Source organism: Dipodomys ordii, unplaced genomic scaffold (genome assembly GCF_000151885.1).
Source record: "Dipodomys ordii isolate 6190 unplaced genomic scaffold, Dord_2.0 Scaffold26, whole genome shotgun sequence".
In the NCBI taxonomy this organism is placed as follows: Eukaryota; Metazoa; Chordata; class Mammalia; order Rodentia; family Heteromyidae; genus Dipodomys; species Dipodomys ordii.
The window spans coordinates 9,675,161-9,693,627 of record NW_012267242.1 but is presented as its reverse complement, the minus strand read 5'-3'; the positions used below and the strand labels follow the sequence as shown (position 1 = coordinate 9,693,627).

General features: G+C 36.5%; 1 protein-coding gene across 1 annotated transcript in view; it reads right to left on the bottom strand.

Annotated features, from left to right (window-relative positions):
* The window catches only part of Disp1 (dispatched homolog 1 (Drosophila)), a 122,436-nt gene extending 104,881 nt beyond the window's left edge, over positions 1-17,555 (bottom strand). The window contains exons 1-2 of the mRNA XM_013014972.1: positions 17,513-17,555; positions 13,612-13,707 (exon numbers count right to left, since the gene is read on the bottom strand). The gene's annotated coding sequence lies outside the window, so the exon portion shown is untranslated. The remainder of the gene's footprint in view (positions 1-13,611; positions 13,708-17,512) is intronic.
* Between the last annotated feature and the right edge of the window lie 912 nt (positions 17,556-18,467).

Sequence of the window (18,467 nt, the reverse complement as noted above, 5' to 3'; positions counted from 1 at the left end):
TGCATTTTCCGACTACTCTCCAAACCTTACATCCAGATAAATAGTAGGCCTTGTAATCTTTAAAACACACACATACACACACACACACACACACACACACACAACACACACACACACAAACACACCACAAGCTTAAAAGATGTGAAATTAGTCTCCTACTTACTTTAGCTAGCATTTCTTTAGTTGCTAGTACTAGCCCATAAAATTCCCCATGATATAGAAAAAGATGGTCTAATCACACTCAAGATATTTCACTACATCTTAACATTCTTTCTTTAAAAAAAACGTTTTGCAAAAAATTTTCCTCTTTAGTTTCTCTAATTTATATTTCACAGTGTACTATTTTTAAGCACTTATATAATTAAGACATTTAATTATTGTCATCATTTTCCCAGTAGATTTGGCCTATCATCAGAATATAAGGCATGTACAGAATTCCATAATGAAATGCTTTCTTTGTTCTGTCAAATTCCATGGAAAACCAAGTCAGAGAAATAGGAAATAGCCTAAAACATACAAAACAATGGCCTAAAGATACTTCAAAAGTGGAAAAAAAGGAAACATGCAGAGAATAGTCTTCTCTATTCATTCATAAAGTTATACTGAGAAGAATTTAACTTGACTTGCAAAATTTGCAGTTTCTTCTTCCCTCCCAAGACAAAGATACTTTCAAGTCTAATGCAGATAAGAGAAGAACCCACCAAACTTTCATTTCCTTCTTTTTTTCAGCCATTGTATTGCACTTCTTCTAAATATTTGCCATTCCCAGATTACTAAAATAGAATGTGAAACCATTCCTTTGTAGTGGAGATGACCAGAATAACTCACTAAAGCAAAATTCTCACGCCTGCCAGGAATCAAATTGAGAGGATAAATCTTTAAAGATGAGACAAAATTACTGAAGCATAAGAGGATTACTCTCTGTGATATATAACTATTTTATTTTGGATTGCCTAACAATCTAAATACAATATGGTAAACAGATGTAATGAAAAAAAGAAAAAAGAAAAGAAAACCTACAGTCTCTCTGTCCATCTCAGATAAGAATCAGATATTGCATTGTATGTTCAGGGAGTGTTTTTTTTTTCATGATTTGTCAAAATTCTAACCCTACAGGAAAAAAACAAACATGTTATTTTTGAAAATACCAATTTTTAAAGTCCATAACATGCTCTGCCTCAAAACTTCCCTTTTGTTGGTCTAATTTGTCAAATGCTTGTGTAAATGTTTTTATGTAATTCAATATTCTTCATTTATGTGTACATGATGGATATACAAACACACATGAAGTATTTAATAATTTGTACACTGAGATCTTTATTTAATAATTTGTACTCTTCTACTGATTTAAAAGTAGGAATATATTCTATCTCTTCTTCAAATCTACAGTTAAAGATTAATATGGTACCATTTCCTTTAAGTCAAAACTAAAGATGTAAATAGTGTATAAAAATTTTCAATAAATCATAACAATTGAAAATAAGTTGCTAACTTATAATCACAAAGTATGTCTAATACCAGTAGGCTTTTGCCAATAAATACACTAGGAAGCTGCAAGCATGGCTATTACTTGTCATTATAAAGGGAACTGTGGCAAAAATGGGAAAAAATAAATATTTGTTTGAAGTATTCTTTAAGATCAGCAACTAAAGTGATACTTCATTAACAACTCTAGAGAATAATGACAAATTCTGCCTTAGTGATAAATAGCAGCCTGAAACTTTTTCAAAGTCAAAAAAGGCAATACTTATTTTCCTATATAGAGAACATTTTCTAAAACTCTTTCATACACTGTTTGGCTAGTTGGTTGGTTATTGCTGATCTTAGGGACTGCACTCAGGGCCTGACAGCTGTTCCTGAGCTATTGTGGTCAAGGCTGTGCTCTACCACTTGTGTGACAGCGCCACTCTGGCTTTTTGCTTTTTAATTGGAGATAAGGGTTTCACAGACTTCCCTATCTAGGCTGGTTTTGAACCACGATCCTCAGATCTCAACCTCCTGAATAGCTAGGATTACAGGTATGATCCACCAGTACCCAGCCAGACTTTGTATTTTAAGATGACTATCAAAAAGAAGTTAAATGCAGTCTTCTCTCTCCATAGAAGAAAGCCACACTTTATTCTCATGTAATTCAATTAAAAAGGAAAATGTTGCCCTCTCTCATAAAACAGAAACAAAAACAAACAACAAAGTTCTCTCTTGTTAAACAGCCTCCTCATACAAAAAAGAACCTGCTACAAAGGCCTAGACAGACCACATTCCCTAGCATTGAAAGGTCATTATAGACAAGACTGTAAGTAAATAATACTCACTTACTTTCTGATTACAAAAGTTCATGTACACTTAAGAGAAACTGGACCACACAGGCAATCAGAAACCCTGAATGAACAATTATCATGATCCTAAAGCCCAGAGCCCTCATACCATCTGGCATTCATATTTCCTGTCTTTTCATATGCCATGTGCTTCTCTTTCCAAGATATTACTGAGATTAGGCATCCTGTTTTTCCCCTACTTAGTATCATGACAATCACTCTCACCAGTTAAATTTTATAATATAAGCTCTAATAGCTGTATAACACTGCATCATACAGATACTCATCATTTATTCAAAATAGCTAACCCAAGATTGAACTTTTGGATTGCATCTGATTTTTTCTTGTTAGAAGAAAGTACTTCAGTCATCAAGGACCTGGATGGTAATAATTTATGCATCTTTTTGCATATTATTATCTTTCCTATGTCTCCTACACATTATAACATTGAATGTTGTTCTCATCTATCTTCCAAAGAAAATAGATGTCCATTGCAATGCTTCTTCAGCAATATGGTGTTAAAACATTGTCTGTTAATCTTATCAATAGCATCTTAAACTTACACTTCTTTGATTGCTAGGGATGTAAAATTCTTTTCTTTTTCTTTTTCTTTCTTTTTTTTTGAGACAGGCTGTGGGACAGATAGCTACAGCTGACCTTGAATTCAAGATTCTCTTGCCTCAGCCTCTATAGTACTGGAATTACTGGTATATGTTACCACAACCAGCAGGAAAAAATATGTATGTCTTTTAAATGTACTAGTAATATGTATGTCCTCTTTGTGTATCTTTTGTCTATTAAGAATTTGGTCTTAAGCTGGGCACTGGTAGCTCACACCTGTAATCCCAGCTACTCAGGCGGCTGAGATCTGAGAATCACAGTATGAAGCCAGTTGGGGCAGGAAAGTCCATGAGACTCTTATTACCCGTTAGCAACAAGAAAACCAGAGGAGGTGCTATAGTTCAAAGTGGTAGACCACTATCCTTAATCAAAAGAGCTTGGGACAACACCCAGGCCCTGAGCTCAAGCCTCAATCAGGAAAAAAAAAATAGTCTTTTCTTAACAATCTATGTTCTCAACAAATTCATGTTTATGAATTAATCTTGTCATTTCTTGATAAAACTACAGTATTATTAACTTATTTTTCATATTCTTCTGTGTATACATTTTTTTTTTTTTGCCGGTCATGGGGCCTGAACTCAGCCTGGTCACTGTCCCTCAGCTCTTCAGCTCAAGGCTAGCACTCTACCACTGGAGCCACAGCACCACTTCCAGCTTTTCCTGCTTATGTGGTACTGAAGGATCGAACCCAGGGCCTCATGCATGCAAGGCAATCTCTCTACTACTGAGCCACCTTCCCAGCCCTGTGTATACATTTTACATCTTTTAAAAAATGATTTTTGCTGGGCATGATAATGCACACCTGTAGTTGCAGCTACTTAAAATGAGGCAGAAAGATTACTTAAGCCTAAGGGTTCAGAGCCATGGTAAGAAACAGCAAGTATAATGTTTCTATTTTTTTGTTGTTGTTTAAAATATTCTTAATAATCTACGAAGATAGATGTACAATTACATTTATTCAAATTAAAAATTCTATAACATACAAATACTACTCATATAATTTCTAAAATCACTTTACCAATCCTTTATTCCATCACACTGAGGCCACTCTAAACAAACCAGATTCATTCATCTTATCGTTACCATCTCACCACACCACAGAACGCTACCCTTTCAAACAGCCAAAGCTAGACATACTCAAATGTGATACAGGTACCAGAGATGCTTAACAGTATTCAAGCACCACAAAGTATTTTATGTGGAAAAGAAGATGAAAAGTAACAACGTTACTCTAGTTCCTAAAATAGCTACACCGGGTTGTCTTAACACTGTAGGTTTATAAAGTGCTGTATCTATAGAGTGTGGCAGATGATCCTAGCACTTGAGCAGAAAACAGAACATGTTTCACCTTAAAGTTACTCCTTAAGCACCTTAAAGTTACTCCTCAAGCACAGCTACTCCCAGAAGACCCTTCAATCACCCTTCCTGGCCTCTTTCTGCAGCCAAATGCCCAGGAGCAAGAGAGAAGTCACAAAACTCCCTGGAGACAAACTAAGTATCAAACCAAATACTGCTGATTAGAAATGAATAACAAAAAAACAATGACCAAAAAACATGGACAATTTATGAAAAGTAATAATGAATTCCAATTAACTTAATTATAACAAAGTTAATTTCAAATCACAATCATCAACAGGCTGTTTAAGTTAGTTGATACCTCATAGCTATTGGTTGAGATGGGGTCTTACAAACTTTCTACCTAGGTTGGCCTCAACTCAATTCCCCAATCTCAGCCTCCTGAGTAGCTAGGACCACAGGCATGAACCATTAGTACCAGTTTCACATATCTATCTTAATCTATTTATAATTCTTCAAACATAAGAAGAGACAAGCCAGGCACTGTCATAATCCTAGTTACTCAGGAGGCTGAGACCTGAGAATCACAGTCTGAAGCCAGCCCAGGTCTCCCATTGACCCCCTCCTCCCAACACCACACACACCACATCCTGATGTAGAGCTGTGGCTCAAGAGCACTACCCTTGAGTAACACACACACACACACACACACACACACACGGAGAGGGGAGGAAAGAGGAAGGAAGGGAGGAAGGAGAGGAGAGGGGAAGGGAGGAGAAAGGAGGAAAAGAAAGAGACAAATATGAAGATCTGTATACTTTACTCCAGCTTAATAAAAGTTTTTCTAATAAAAATATTAAATAGAATTGTAGAACATTCTGAGATGCTATTTTTTTCCTCCTTCCAAAAAGGTAATTGCTATCTCAAATCTGAGGTTTTCATTCCCTTGCATCTCTTATATTATTAGTATATGCATAGCCATTAACAATGCATGTACCATTTTGCATGTTTTCCAACTCTATATGAATACTATTCAGATCCTATCTATCATTCTGCAGCTTGTTTTTAGCTCAATGCTGTTTTTGAGACAAATTCATTATTTTTTTCCACTTTCTGTTGGGGTGGGGGGCAGTAAGCCAGCTTACTAGGCTGGCATGATACTGCTGAGCCATGTCTTTAGCCACATTGATCATTGACTATTTTTAGGATAGATTTTCACTTCCTGTATGGGGATAAGAAGTGTCTGGGATACAATCTGACTACTTTTTAGGTTTCCCTAAAAATCCCATGATCATCCCTGGGATTACAAGTATGCCCTGGTATCCAGCTTCCCTACAGAAAGATAGGAGTCTTGCAGACATTTCTGTTTAGGATGTCCTGAAATCAGAATCCTCACAATCTCAGCCTTCTAGGTGGTTTAGGAAGGCAGACCCAGAAGATCTCAAGAAGCACAAATACTTGCTAGTTCTCAGTCTTCCAAGTACTTAGGATAACAAGCTGGCAGTGAACCGTTTGACCTAAGTCTCTTGTATATAGGTAGAGATTATTCCTACGTATTTTACTGAGAAGAAGAACTGCTAGGAAGAGACTATGTATGTAGAAAATGAACAACTGTTCACAAAAGTGGTGTGGTTCAAGCTTTGTTTTGATCTATGTATTAAAAATACAATTTATACTCTAGGAACTGAATCACTCTCTTCTTACCCCACCATGATACACAACTGCCAGACCTTTCCACACACAGTGTTTATGAATGTCCATACCAGGGAAGTAAGAACAGCAGTTACAACTATACTAAATGTTTATTCTGTGCCAGACACTAAAAATTTTAATAAATAATAACTTTTAATCTTCATGACAAGCTAAGAGGTAGATACTGTTAACACCCCATATTTTTATCTGATAACTCAGACATCTCTTAACTCTCCTTTCCAAAATTTTCCTGGCTGTATTTTTTTCTTCTGGGAAAACTTTCAAGTGATATACAAACCTAAAAATGTAATACCAAGAATCAAGAAGTCTTTTAATTTATAACAGGTATCTAACAAATGTTTTCTGATGCTATTTCTACTTAAAATTTTCTTTGCCTGTTTCAAAGGTCAAAAAAGGCACCAGTCACTCCATACGATCTCAGTATATGGGGGACAGGGGAAGAGAGAATGAACAGAATTAAAATAATTTATACAACTGGGGATATAGCTCAGTGGTAAGAGTACTTGCCCAGTATACACAAGGCCTTAGGCTTAATCCCCAAGACTGAACCAAAAAAATTACAAAAATTTTAAAAGGCCTATAGCACTCAGGAGCAGAAGTAATTAGGGGTGGGAGGAGGAGGGAGGAAAGAGAGGAAATTAGGATCATGAGTTCCAGGTTAGCCTTGGGTTTCACAGATACTTCAAAAATAGCCTGGGCTACACAGAGACCCTAAGAAAACTGAAGGAGAAAAATTAAATAGTTCAAGGTATATTGTATAGGTGTGTGGGTTGTGTGTATGTGTTAGTTCTAGGACTTGAATACAAGGCTCTTAGCTTTTTTGTTCAAAGCTGGCATTCTACCTCATGAGCCACAGCTCTACTTCTGGCTTTTTGCTGGTTAGTGGGAGATAAGAATCTCTAACAAGCCGGGTGCTGGTGGCTCACGCCTGTAATCCTAGCTACTCAGGAGGCTGAGATCTGAGGATCTCAAAGCCAGCCCCGGCAGGAAAGTCCGTGAGACTCTCATCTCCAAGAAACCACTAGAAAACTGGAAGTAGAGCTGTGACTCAAGCGGTAGAGCGCTCACCTTGAGCTGAAGAGCGCAGGGACAGCGCCCAGGCCCAGAGTTCAAGCTCCACAATGAACAAAAAAAAAGAATCTCTAACAAACAGTGATACTCACCAGACACTATGTAGAAAACGAACTGGCTATCTTATGGGTGGAGACAGGAGGGCAAGATTGGGAGAGAGCGATGAAAGGGGAAAAATGGTTCAAAAAGAAATTGTACTGATTGTACCTGATTCATGTAACTATAACCCCTCTGTACATCAATGATACAAAAACAATTTTTTTTAAATCTTTAAAAAAAGAAGCTGCCTAGACTGGATTTGAACTATGATCCTCAGATCTCATCCTCTTGAGTAACTAGGATTACAGGGTGAGCCACTAGTTCCTCACTTATTTTGTAGCTAATATCTTTAAAAAAGAAATTAAGCAATTAGGAAAAGAAGGAAGGAACGAATGAACGAACGCAGGAAAAAAGAGGAAAGAAAGAAAGAATAGAAAAGAAACCATCTTAATTAGGGATAACATTTGAAAATCTAAATTTAAAACCCTCTATAAATATAAAGCCCCACCAAACTAAGTGTCTACCGACATTACAAGCCCAGAATTCTCTCAAAAATTTCTCTCTCCTCGGCTTCTCAGCACCACAAAAGCAGGAAACTAAAGTAAGGGTTTCCTTTGATCTGCTATTCATCTAATTTTCACTTGCAGTGTTTTATACTAGTGCTAAGTAAAAGGGATAGAGAGAATTCTTCATGAAGGGTAATGGCCTCATTTAAAAAACTGGAAAAGATTAAGAAGAAAATAAAATCCCTCTAATATTCATTACAACTATTTCATTAAGTATAATTTATTTTGTTCTTTTGTAGCCTCAATCAACTATTCTTAAAATTATCGTAAGCTTTTAAATCAGATACTCATCATGGTTTCTGCAAACGTTATGCTGCAGAGTGAAAGAATTCCTTTGTTGAAAAGCAGTGCTTGGATTGAGGACTTGATTACCAACTAGAAATATGAATTTGGTGCTACTGCAAATGAAAAAAAAAGTAACAGGCTAAAACAGGAGGTGCTAATTAGTACACATATCCCTTAACCAAAAAAAGGTACTATTTTGTTTTCTCAAACACTCAAATTGCTATTGGGATTGTTCACAGCTTTTAAATTGCCTAGTTTTAACTTTTATATGAAGAATAGCTTTGTTAGTGCCATATGAAACCTATGATTAACATGCTCCTAGTAAATATTTACATCCAAAAATAATTTCCTTTTATTAGTAACTGTGATTTAAAACAAACAATCCCTTAAAACCAGAGGCATCCCTGAAGCTGGAAAATTACTAGAGCATTTACACTTATTTGAAGTTATTGAAGGCTCAGGAGTGGCTCATTCAAAGAGATACAGTCATAGCATCTACAAAGATATACATAGTCATACCTACGTCTGCATATATATGATTATATTTTTCAAAGAATAATACACATTACTCTGCAAAGTGATTGTTCACTTCTGTCATGGCTATATGCCTTTAAATCAGTAGTTATAGAGCTAGCTCAGTGCTCTTAGTATAGGTGAGAATGTTACACAGTAAGAATAAACCATAATTTATTTTCCCACCAAACCATTCTCTGTGCTCTTGATAGATTGTTATCCTTCCTGATAGTTTGCTCAAACTCTTGCTCCCCCAAACTCCCCTTTTCCTTAGAATTCTCCACTTACTGTCTCTCTATAACAGGCACATGGCCTGAGCACAATAATCACAAAGGCTAACTTATATTTGATATGTAAGGCTGTCCAATTACCCAGTATTTTAACATGTATCATTGCCTAGATAAAGCTGCACCAAAATCCTGACTTTTTACATCACATGGCAGTTAGAAGTCAATTATTTACAACAAGGATATACTGGAAAGAGAACCATAAAACTCAGGCTCCATTTCTAGCTTTGTCACTAACTATTGATGTGACATTGATAAGTGACTTAACTGCTTAGAGGTCCACTTCCTCTTCTAAATAATGAATTGCTTGAAGTCGATCATTTCCAAAGTCCCTTTGCACTGAAGTCAATGACAACATATTGTTCAACACATGCACACTTCATAATAGTCCATAGAGGGGAAGTTTACTAGAAGAGCCTTTGTTTAGCTTATACAAAGGATTTACTAACAAACAGAACTAACAATAGAAAAGAACTCTTTAAAACTCAAGAAATCAAACTGTTTACTTCCATAACAACATCACCATTGCCTATTTATATATGACAAATGTATTAACAACAACTATCATGGTAATTCACTGAAGCAGTGTCTTTAAAAAAAAAACTTCTAATACATGTGGCTTAAGTTTCAACTAATACATAGCTTGAAAATTATAAAATTTCTTAAAAAATTTAGTAAGTATATAGTAAGTAATAAATGGCCATAACCTGATTCACTAGACACTATGTGGAAAATAAACTGGATATCTTGTAGATGGATATGAGAGGAAAGAACTGGAAGAGAGTGACAGACAAAGAGACATGGTCAAAAAGAATTGTACTCATTACTCATTATCTGATTCATATAACCATAACCCTCTGTATATCAATTCTACAATAACAAATAAAATGAACTGTAAACAAAAACAGCCTCAGCAGAGGGGAGGGCCAGGATCAAGGGAGTGAGGGAGAGAAATGGTATTTGCTGGGGCCCAAAGGACACGTGGATAAGGAGTGTCTGTCCCCTCTGTTTAGCCTCCTGCATTCATCCTTTTTATCAAAAGGGAAAAGTACAGGCACTGAGGTCAACCCTGACCCTCAGTGTCCCCCTAAATGACTAGAGATCACTTTCACTTAGTAACTTTCACTAATCTTCACCTGGACTGTGTTCCTGAGGTGCCTGTGCTCCCCCCTAAGAAGATACTACACTGTCATAAAACCCAACAGGGGATAACTAACTGAACGTTTAAGGAGAAAATAAAACTACCTGAAAGTAAAAAGGCATTTTGGAACTGTGTGTATGTGCATGTGTGTGTGTGTATGTGCACGAGCATGTATATATATGCATGTGTGGGTGTAAAATTCAATAAGAGGCTAATGTTCAAACAATTAATAATAATAGAAATAGTACAAAACAGGGAGAGGAAACTTACAATATGACAATACTTTGCTCAGAAAAAATATTTTAAGCAATATTTTTTGATTTTTAGCTTCAAATGTCTACCCTTTAAAATATGAATATATCAAACTTTGATTTCTAATTTAATGTAGAAAAATAAGAGTGTATAAGTTGCTATTTTAGTTTTGGTTTAAACAGGAAAAGCTTTTACAATTGCACGCTATAAAGGATTTGATCTTTTCTTTTTTTTTTTATACATATACATTCTTTTTTATTTGTATAGGGAGGAAAGGCTGAAAGACACATTTCCTTACTGGGATAAAGAAGGTAAAGTGGAGGGGGAAAAAATGCCTTAAAACAAAAAATAATTAATTCCCAGTCAATGTTGTGGACAAGCCTTACCAAATACAAATCTTCCCTCCCTACTTTTCTGGTTGTATGAGAAAATTATAATAATTATAATTCAGTACTAGAAGTTACAATGCAAATGCTATCCTTTGCAAACAAAGAAAGCATAGTTATTTTTAAGCACATTTCTAGAAATAAAGCATTTATGAGCATGGGGGTTATTGGTTTTAATTACATTAGAAGTGAGAAAAATAGACCACATTTCCCCAAAGGTTTAAGAAAAAAATTACTTCAGGAGGTATGACCATTAATGGCTGTCCTAAATTGTAAATCTATAACCTTTGAGGGAATAGGTGACTGAAACCCTACTGCTTTTCCCTGATTACTCACTGAGTTAATAATGTCATTTGGGAATGAGTGTGAAGGCTATCAGAAATTTCTAGGCCTTGGTTCCTCAGTTCCCTTCAAGCATTCTTGTTTATAGCAGCTTAATAATAAGCAGCAGTGAAGTGGAAATTCTTTTTGTCTGGCAGCAGGAGGCCTAGGAAGAGAATTCAGATGCAGAACATATTTCACATCACTAGAGCTGACAAATGTGAGAAATGTGCTAGACAAACTCTTTAAGCTACAATTTTTGTAACTAGAAATGCTGAATTCTTTTCAATAGTGCTGCCCATATCCAAGTTTTTTTAAAGTAAAAACAAACTATTTTTCTTAGAAGACAATTTTATTTTTATTCATCATTTTTTCTTACTGAGGGGAAAAAGACTAGACTGTTTATATTAATTAAATAATTTGCCAGATTCAAGCTTAAAGAATAAAATGCAAAGATATTCATAGAAAGTCAGGTTTTATATTGTACAAAAGTAAAAAATGAGAATTATTTGTTGATTCAAATTTAATTCATCATCTATTTCATGCCAAGCATTTATCAGTAACTAAAAATACATATTTAGGACCCTAATTATTCACTCATCTGTTCAAGTGCCTAAAGCACACATTTATCAGTTAATGTCAAAGCTTGCCAAAACAATACTGTAGAGACCAGTACACTGTTAAGAGATGGGAACACAAATACAGAGAATCTAGGAAGCGGAGCTGTGGCTCAACTGGTAGAATGCCAGAATTGAGTGAAAAAACTAAGAGTCAGTGCCCATGCCCTAAGTTCAAGCCCCAGTACCAACATATACAGAGAACTTAGAATGAAGGCTAGAATGCTAAATTGGAATTGGAATAGTCAGTATAAGTTTAATTTAGATAAAAACATAGACAGACAGACAGAGTAGGTTGGTAGACAGACAGACAGACAGATAGGATTTCCACTCGGTTCCTGATCTGAGAATTCAGTCCATGGTCCCTTGGTCCCAAATGTTTAAGTAGACAACCAATAAAGGACTAGAAGCAAGGAGCAAAATAAAACTTTCAAAGGTGTATTCCTGTGACCTACTTCCTGCAACTAGACTCACATCTTAAAGTTTTCAAGAACTTCCCAAAATAGTGCCATCAGCTAGAGTCCAAGTTTCCAATAATTAATCTATAGGAATAGTTTATGTTCAAAAAATAAAGTTCTATACCCTATCACCAAAGGTTCCTTTCAGAATTCCCCAAATGATTAATAGCTGCAAAATTATCCGAAAAGTCCAAATCCAAAATAACTTCTGACATGAAAACTCTTGGATGTAACCCTCTGTAAAATTCAAAACAAGTTACATACTCTCAAGATATAATGGTACAGAGTAAACATACCCAGTTTAAGAGGAAAGAATAGGGGAACGAAAAGGGAAAGTGTAACCAAAATAAGACTGAAACCCACAAGGGCTAACATTAAATCCTATAGCCCTAAGTTTGGCATCCCAGACATGAGGCTTCATGATGAGGGTTCTGAAAGGCTTAGGAATAGCCTTATCTCTGTGGCCTTGCTGATGGAAGCCCACTTGGCCTTTCTCTTGGGCTGGTTCTGCTCATTGCCTCTGACTTTTCTTGGCAAACTTTTCATATTCTAGCATCTTCTTTATCCTGAGATCACTAATACAACTGAGCCTAGACCCTCACAGCTTCATGCACACACTCTCGGGGGCTGCCTGTAAAGATTCTGGCCCTACCACACATTGCTTGGCCTCCCAGATCTTTCTTTGAAATCTGAGTGGAAGCTTCTATGACCCCACAGTTCTTTTACTCTATAGACCTACAAACCAGAATTGTGTAGACAACAACAAGGTCTACCACCACATTGAGTAGTAGCTATCCTCCAATTGGACCACAGTTGTGGCAGCCTCTGCGTGTCTGGGCTGCTGAACTAAAACTTACAGCATCAATCCTGCAATGGGTAGAATCACATCAATTGCTGAGATGCCCTCAAAACATCTTTCCTATCATCTTGCTGCCAAATATTTATTTTTAAAATATATTTTTATTATCTTTAAGTAGTTGCACAAAGGAGTTGCCATTTAACAAAGCAGTTTATGAATACCATGTATTTTTTAATGGCATGAAGTTCTTTAAGAACAATACCCTCTTGCCTGGCATGGGTGGCTCACACCTGTAATCCTTGCTACTCAGGAGGCTGAAATCTGAAGAACAAGGTATGAAGCTAGCCCAGGCAGAAAAGTCCCCATAGACTTTTATCTCCAATTAATCACTCAAAAACCAGAAGTGGAGCAGCAGCTCAACGTGGTAGAGCACTGGTCTTGAGCAAAAGAGCTCAGAGACAGCACCCAGGCCCTGAGATCAAGCCACACAACAATTACCACCACCAACAACAACTAAACAACCACAGCCTGTATCCTACTTTAAGCAAATTCCTTTTCTGGCCCAACTGCCTATACTATAAATGTTCTCTTGTTTTTGTTCCTGAATCTCACTGTAAACCTGACTTAAGCAGCCAACAGTAACCAAGCCACAATCTGAATGCTATAGTATCTTGAGATTCCCTCCAGCAAATTAATTACTTTAGCTCTTGTCTTCTAAACTCCAATCAGAATCACCCATTAAGCAACACTTATAGATATTCAAGCTTTCTCTTGCCTGCTTCCCAAAGGCTTAAGACACATGTACTCAGGTTTAGTCCCATCAATGACTCTACTTCTCTGGTACCAATTTTTTCTATTTGTTACTTTCCTGTAACAATGCCCAAAATAGCTGAAAGAACAACTAAAAGAGGAAAGATTTGCTTTGGCTCACCGTTTCACAAGATTCAGTCCATGGTTCCTTGGCCACAAGTGCTTGGGTAGAACATTATAGCAGCAGAAACATGTAGAAGAAGAGGAGGGTGTTCACCTGATAGAGAACAAGAAGCAGGGAGTGAGGAAGGGATTAAAGACCTGTTTCTTGCTCCAACTAGGCCCATATCCTAACATTAAAAAAAAAAAATCCTGCCATCATGCTAGAGACCCAAGGCATTCAATACATGAACTTGTGGAGGATATTTCATATTCAAATCATAATTCAAACGAGGTGCCTTTAAGCAACAGGAGCAGCCAAAAAGGAGAACTATCCCAGAGAAAAGGTTCCCTTGAGAGTGGTGGCCAAATTCTGATGACACCTGGCCTTAGGGTAGAGAAGTATGTAACACAGAAGTATTAATTTTCTTGTATTTTTGTTTTTATCAAAAATAACACATCAATATAACTTAAAACTATCTCCACAGGGCATATAATAAAAGGAGGAGAGTGAACCCCTACCCCATCTCACTCTAGCAATCACTTTCAGCTATTTCTAGATAGCCTGCCTATTAATGCTTTTGAAATTTAATACTGACTTCCGGTGATCTGAGTTACAGCCTGCTTCCTTCTCCTCCTTTCTCAATATATTTGCATCACAGTTGATTTAATCACTATTTGTGGTTTACACTATTGTAACCACCAAAATACTATTCCCACTGAGTCATCCAAAAATTGATGCTATTTCTTTCTAATTAGCTGTCTTGTTTTTAAAATTTGCTTACTTTTCATCTTCTCTACAATATGAGAATCTATGGTATAATAAAACCAATATATTCCCCCATGTCACAGAATTTTAAGGTTAGATTATACAAGTGACTGGTAGCACATTAATTCATTCCAAATTGTTCCTGAAACTCTTCCTATTAATCAAATGTTAAACAGTGCAGTTGTCCTTTAATTGAACCTTTTCTCTAGCTCCAATCTAGTTTCAATCTGCTTGTCTTTTTAATATACTCTTTAGAAAAGTCTTTTTTGGGGGGGCCTGGCTTACTTCACTTAATATAATTTTTTCCAAGTCTTTCCATTTCCTAACAAATGGGGCAATGTCATTCTTTCTAATGGAAGCATAGAATTCCATTGTATATATTCACCACATTTTCTAGATCCATTCATCTACTGAGGGGCATCTGGGTTGGTTCCATATCTTAGCTATAGTAAATAATGCTGCAATAAACATAGTTGTGCTGGTAGCTTTAGTATGGTCTTGTTTGTGATTGTTTGGGTAAATGCCCAAAAGTGGGATTGCTGGGTCATAGGGGAGTTCTATGTGAAGTCTTTTGAGGAACCTCCATACTACTTTCCAAAGTGGTTGAACAAGTTTACACTTCCACCAACAATGCAGTAAGGTTCCCTTCTGTCCACATCCCCTCCAGCATCTGTTGTTATGAGGTTTCTTGATTATAGCCATTCTAACTGGGGGTGAGGTAGTATCTCAATATTGTTTTGATTTGCATTTCTTTTATGGCTAGGGAGGTTGAGCATTTCTTCATATGTCTATTGGCCATCCTTCTTTCCTCTTCAGAGAAGTTTCTCTTTAAGTCTTTAGCCCACTTATTTATTGGGCAGTTGTTTCTTTGAGAATTTGTTGTTGGGGGATTTAATTTTTTGAATTCCAGGTATATTTTAGATATGAGACTCTTGTCTGTTGTATAGCTAGTGAAGATCTTCTCTCAATCTATTTGATGTTGGTATAATTTGTGGAGGGGAAGGGAAAAAAAACAAATTGTTTATATAGGGATACAGGTGGACCCATTGCAACAATGAGATGTACAAGTTGTTATGTCGAAAAATAAACTTTACAATTTTGGTGGGGGGAGGGAGGGGGAATGGAGAGGAGGAGTGGGGGAGGGGGGGGAGGGGGGAGAGAGGAAGGGATGGGAAGGGGAAACAAAGGAGGAGGTAACAATGCTTGATAAGAAATGTACTCATTACCTTGTCCATATAATTGTAATCCTTCTGTATGGTATTTTCACAATAAAAATAAAATAAAAAATTTAAAAAGTCTTTATTTTAAATCTCCCAATCCTTCTACTGAATTAATATTTTAAATAAACAAAGAATTATATCTTCCAGAGCATCAACTGTTATTGTTCTATAAAAATGGCATCCTAGGAGCTGGGCACCAGTGGCTCACACCTGTAATCCTAGCTACTTAGGAGGCTAAGATCTGAGGATCGCAGTTCAAAGCCAGCCTGGGCAGGAAAGTCCATGAGACTCTTATCTCCAATAAAACACTAGAAAACCGGAAGTAGCCCTTGTGGCTCAAGTGGTAGAGCACTAACCTTGAGCTGAAGAGTGCAGGGACAGGGTCCAGACCCAGAGTTCAAGCCTCATGACCAACAACAAAAAAAAGGCATCCTCTCTCTTCTCTGAGGATTTTAATTATAGCTTTCTGAAATGTCTTTTGTTCCTACATTATTTCTTTTCCTTTCAAATTCCCTCCTCACACACACTTTGTTTTCTTCTGTGTTATAGACTTTTCTCTGTGTGCTTAAAAGTTAAAAGTATGACAATAAAATGATGAACTATGGCTATTCATAGAAGTCATTGAGTAGTAGACCTCATCACAGGGTTAGACAGCCAACTAGCTTTTCCAGTGGATGCCCCCAAAGCACTGCACACAGATCCTCTTCTGTTAGCTAGTCTGGGGGGCGGGGGTGAGAATGCAGAAAAATGATAAACCTGGTAGTCTTCTGTATCTCAGCCATACGAAGTGGGTAGAGAATACCACAAATCAATATTCAGACACTAATTTGATCCTGTTAAAATCTAGATTAGAGGTTTTTACTCCAATTTATTATCAGTAGAAGCCAAGTTTTTACAATAGGCATAAAGGCCCAACATGATCGTTACTAAACATTCATGCTTGCCTTTGACCTTATCTCCTACCCTACTCCAACCTCAACAATCTTCTTGCTTTTCCAGACTTGTCTCTTCCTTCTCCAGGTCTTCATACCAGTCATTCTCATGACTGAATACTTTCCTTGCCAATCCCCATAGCTCACTATCTTTTTCCTCAAGTCACTGCTCAAATGACCATGACCTCTCTACTCAGCACAGTCAACCTCCTTAACAGGAGACAAAGGCAAGAAGATGGAAGTTGAAGACCAGCCCAGGCAACAAAGACCCTGTCTCAAAAAGATATCTGAATAAACAAAAAAAAAGTAAAGTGAATCCATTCAGATCTGATCTGAACAGAGTAACTGATGACAATATTTTATATGTTTCTAGAAGCTTTTCATTAATGATAGGAATTGTAATAAGCATTAAAAATATGTTGGGCTCTAGTGATTCACATCTATAATCCCAACTACTCAGGAGACTTAAATCTCAAAGATCAAAGTTCAAAGCCAGGCCAAGCAGAAAAGTTCTCAAGACTCCATCTCAAAAATAATCCACAAAAAAGCAGAGCTGGAGGTATGGCTCATGTGGTAGTACTGTAAAGCAAGCAAGTAAACTAAACCCTGAGTTCAAACTCTAATACCATCAGGAATTATAATAATCATAAAAAGGTATTTCCCATTTAATTTGACATTCTATACCAAAAAGACAAGTGGTATCAATGTCTAGTTTATGGTAGGAAACAGCTGCATTCCATGACATAAACCTCCAAAGTTTAGGAGCAGATTTCTAACATATTCTTATTTCTCCTTAATACCCTACTATGTGCCTGTGTTTCTCTGTATTCTGTCTATCATCAGGCTCACATCTAAACTAGCCCTAAAACAAAGCCTAATTGTGTCTATGTGGAAAAGGGAAACTACCTCCAGTTGCACATTATCACTGAGTTCTCATGGGAAAAGGGCAAGTCCTGCCTTTAAGTTCAGAAAAAGAAAATTAAAAACAGTTTGCAGCCATACCTGGATTAGCAATGAATGACAGCAACACAGCCGGGAACTATTAGTTTCTTTGGGGCCGGAAGGAATCTCAACAGAGGAATTTTTGGCTGCAGCTCTATTTGCTGAGAATTTTGAAAATTAAACACTGATTCACTAAATGTGGAATGTAACTGAGCAAGCACAGTAACATATAGGCCTTTGTAGCCAACAGTTTAGATGAGTCTAGTAGAGAACTACATAAGAAACTGAAGTTTCCAATTTTTCCACTTGAACTTGATGAATAATAAATGACAGAGATAAGACTCCAAATTTTTATACCCTGGGGCTGCCAAACTAAATAATTTAGTATCTTTTTGGACAAAAAAATACAAAACACTTTTTCCCCCAGGATGTATTTTCAAAAATATTAAATGTTCTAGTTTCACTCTCCTCCTGCAAGCAGCTGCAGTCTTTTTTGAAAGTGGAGAATGATGATCATGCCTCAGCTATAACTGGAGAAAAATTCCAGCCACACGAAGGAGGAAGCATTCAAATCGTATACCCTTATAGCTTATAAATCACCGGTTCTTTAGATTACACAAAATTAGAATCAGTCAAAATATCTTCAAGAGCTAGTGAGAAAAAAAATATTCAGAAATAAAGAACAGGCATATTATGCTACAAAACTAAGACGGTCTTCTCTTCAGATGTTAAGAATAAAAAGCACTTAGCATCAACATAAGATTAATTGTAAAATTTAGAATGACCTGACATAATGAAGACTTGGTCTTTGACTCAAAAAGTACGTGACATAGTCTATCCTCTGGTATAGAATAATGATTTCCATGTGCTAGCACTGCAAAGGTTAGGGCTCATTATTGATTAAAACACACTGCTTTCTAAATGGTTCCATTTGTTTATTTCTATATTTTTTTCTAATGAAAAATAATGTTTTTCCATTTAGGTCAATTTAAGAACATGATGTTGAGGACTTTCA